The sequence below is a fragment of the Arachis hypogaea genome, chromosome 10 (assembly GCF_003086295.3).
Source record: "Arachis hypogaea cultivar Tifrunner chromosome 10, arahy.Tifrunner.gnm2.J5K5, whole genome shotgun sequence".
NCBI lineage: Eukaryota > Viridiplantae > Streptophyta > Magnoliopsida > Fabales > Fabaceae > Arachis > Arachis hypogaea.
Window position 1 is genome coordinate 10,211,900 of NC_092045.1, and position 3,330 is coordinate 10,215,229.

The following is a 3,330-nucleotide window of genomic DNA, read 5'->3' on the forward strand; positions in this document are numbered from 1 at the left end:
TTTAAATCAATCATATCTTCTTAACCACATCTTTTTCAAAATAGTTTTCAATCATATCTTTTTGATTTCTGATTTCAAAATCTTTTTCAAAAATCACTTGATTTCTTTTCCATCTTCATTTTCGAAAATTAAGTAATGCTTTTCAAAAATGTTTTCAAAATTTTTCACTTAATTTTCGAAAATTACTTCCCTCCTTCTCACATCCTTCTATTTATGGACTAACACTATCCTTTAATGCAAAATCCGAACTTCATCTCTTTTGTCAAGTTCGAATTTTCCACTTCTGTCTTCTACTCTTCTTTTCCTCTGACACCTAAAGGAATCTCTATACTGTGACATAGAGGATTCCACATTTTCTTGTTCCCTTCTCTTTCTTATGAGCAGGAGCAAAGACAAAGGCATTCTTGTTGAGGCTGATCCTGAACCTGAAAGGACCTTGAAGAGAAAGCTAAGAGAAGCCAAAGCACAACTCTCTTTAGAACACCTGAACGAACTCTTCAAGGAAGAAGAACAAATGGCAGCCGAAAACAACAACAATGCCAACAATGCAAGGAAGGTGCTGGGTGACTTTACTGCACCTACTCCCGACTTCTATGGGAGAAGCATCTCTATCCCTGCCATTGGAGCAAACAACTTTGAGCTTAAGCCTCAATTAGTTTCTCTAATGCAACAGAATTGCAAGTTCCATGGACTTCCATTGGAAGATCCTCATCAGTTTTTAGCTGAGTTCTTGCAAATCTGTGACACAGTCAAGACTAATGGGGTTGACCCTGAGGTCTACAGACTGATGCTATTCCCTTTTGCTGTAAGAGACAGAGCTAGAACATGGTTGGATTCTCAACCTAAAGAAAGCCTGGACTCTTGGGAAAAGCTAGTCAATGCCTTCTTGGCAAAGTTCTTTCCACCTCAAAAATTGAGTAAGCTTAGAGTGGAAGTCCAAACCTTCAGACAGAAGGAAGGAGAATCCCTCTATGAAGCTTGGGAAAGATACAAACAATTGATCAGAAAGTGTCCCACTGATATGCTTTCTGAATGGAGCATCATAGGTATTTTCTATGATGGTCTCTCTGAACTGTCCAAGATGTCTTTGGATAGCTCTTCTGAAGGATCTCTTCATCTGAAGAAGACGCCTACTGAAGCTCAAGAACTGATTGAAATGGTTGCAAATAACCAATTCATGTACACTTCTGAAAGAAATCCTGTGAACAATGGGACTAGTCAGAAGAAAGGAGTTCTTGAGATTGACACTCTGAATGCCATATTGGCTCAGAACAAAATATTGACTCAACAAGTCAATATGATTTCTCAAAGTCTGTCTGGAATGCAAAATGCACCAAGCAGTACTAAGGAAGCTTCATCTGAGGAAGAAGCTTATGATCCTGAGAACCCTTCAATGGAAGAGGTGAATTACATGGGAGAACCCTATGGAAACACCTATAATCCTTCATGGAGGAACCATCCAAATCTTTCATGGAAGGATCAACAGAGACCTCAACAAGGTTTCAATAACAATAATGGTGGAAGAAACAGGTTTAGCAATAGCAAGCCTTTTCCATCATCTTCTCAGCAACAGACAGAGAGTTCTAAGCAAAATAATTCTGACTTAGCAACTATGGTCTCTGATCTAATCAACACCACCCAAAGTTTCATGACTGAAACTAGATCTTCCATTAGAAATTTGGAAGGACAAGTGGGTCAGCTGAGCAAGAAAATTACTGAACTCCCTCCAAGTACTCTCCCAAGCAATACAGAAGAAAATCCAAAAGGAGAGTGCAAGGCCATCAACATGGCCGAATTTTGGAAGGAAGAAGAGGCAGTGAACGCCACTGAAGAAGGCCTCACTGGGCGTCCACTGGCCTCCAATGAGTTCCCTAATGAGGAACCATGGGAATCTGAGGCTCAAACTGAGACCATAGAGATTCCATTGGACTTACTTCTGCCATTCATGAGCTCTGATGAGTATTCTTCCTCTGAAGAGGATGAGTATGTCACTGAAGAGCAAGTTGCTAAATACCTTGGAGCAATCATGAAGCTAAATGACAAGTTATTTGGAAATGAGACTTGGGAGGATGAACCCCCTTTGCTCACCAAAGAACTGGATGACTTGTCTAGGCAGCAATTGCCTCAAAAGAGGCAGGATCCTGGGAAGTTTTCTATACCTTGTACCATAGGCACCATGACCTTCAAGAAGGCCTTGTGTGACTTAGGGTCAAGTGTGAACCTCATGCCCCTTTCTGTAATGGAGAAATTAGGGATCTTTGAGGTGCAAGCTGCAAAAATCTCACTGGAGATGGCAGACAACTCAAGAAAACAAGCCTATGGACTTGTGGAGGATGTTCTGGTCAAGGTTGAAGACCATTACATCCCTACTGATTTCATAGTCCTAGAGACTGGGAAGTGCATGGATGAATCCATCATCCTTGGCAGACCCTTCCTAGCCACAGCAAAGGCTGTGATTGATGTTGATAGAGGAGAGTTGATCATTCAAGTGAATGAAGAATCCTTGGTGTTTAAGGTCCAAGGATATCCCTCTGTCATCATGGAGAGGAAGCATGAAGAGCTTCTCTCAAAACAGAGCCAAACAAAGCCCCCGCAGTCAAACTCTAAGTTTGGTGTTAGGAGGCCACAACCAAACTCTAAGTTTGGTGTTGAACCCCCACATTCAAACTCTAAGTTTGGTGTTGGGAGGTTCCAACACGGCTCTGAGCATTTCTGAGGCTCCATGAGAGTCCTCTGTAAAGCTAATGACATTAAAGAAGCGCTTGTTGGGAGGCAACCCAATGTTTTATAATTAATTATTTTCTTTTGTTATTTTATCTTTTTTGTAGGTTGATGATCATAAGAAGTCACAAAAACAATGAAAAAAGCAAAAACAGAATGAAAAACAGGAAGAAAAACAGCACACCCTGGAGGAAGATGCTGCTGGCGTTCAAACGCCAGTAAGCCTAGCAGTTGGGCGTTTAACGCCCAGTCTGGCACCATTCTGGGCGTTTAACGCCAGAAAGGGGCACCAGACTGGCGTTAAACGCCAGGAAAGGGCAAGAACCTGGCGTTAAACGCCAGGAATGGGCACCAGCCCGGCGTTTAACGCCAGAAATAGCTCAAAACGTGGATTTTGATGCCATTTGGTGCAAGGATGCCTTTTCCTTGACACCACAGGATCTGTGGACCCCACAGGACCCTACCATCACTCTCTCTCTTCTTCCCCCATTCACCAATCACCTCAACACCTCTTCCCCAAAAACCCCTCACCTATCAAATCCCATCTTTCTCTTCACCACTCACATCCATCCTTCATAACTCCCCACCAACCTCACCCTTCAAATTCAA

The 3,330-nt window shown here is 42.3% G+C and overlaps 1 non-coding gene across 1 annotated transcript; it reads right to left on the reverse strand.

Annotated features, from left to right (window-relative positions):
• Positions 1-919: 919 nt before the first annotated feature.
• LOC112718912 (small nucleolar RNA R71) lies at positions 920-1,027 on the reverse strand. Its single transcript, XR_003161238.1, has one exon. It is a non-coding gene; the product is annotated as a small nucleolar RNA R71 (small nucleolar RNA).
• Between the last annotated feature and the right edge of the window lie 2,303 nt (positions 1,028-3,330).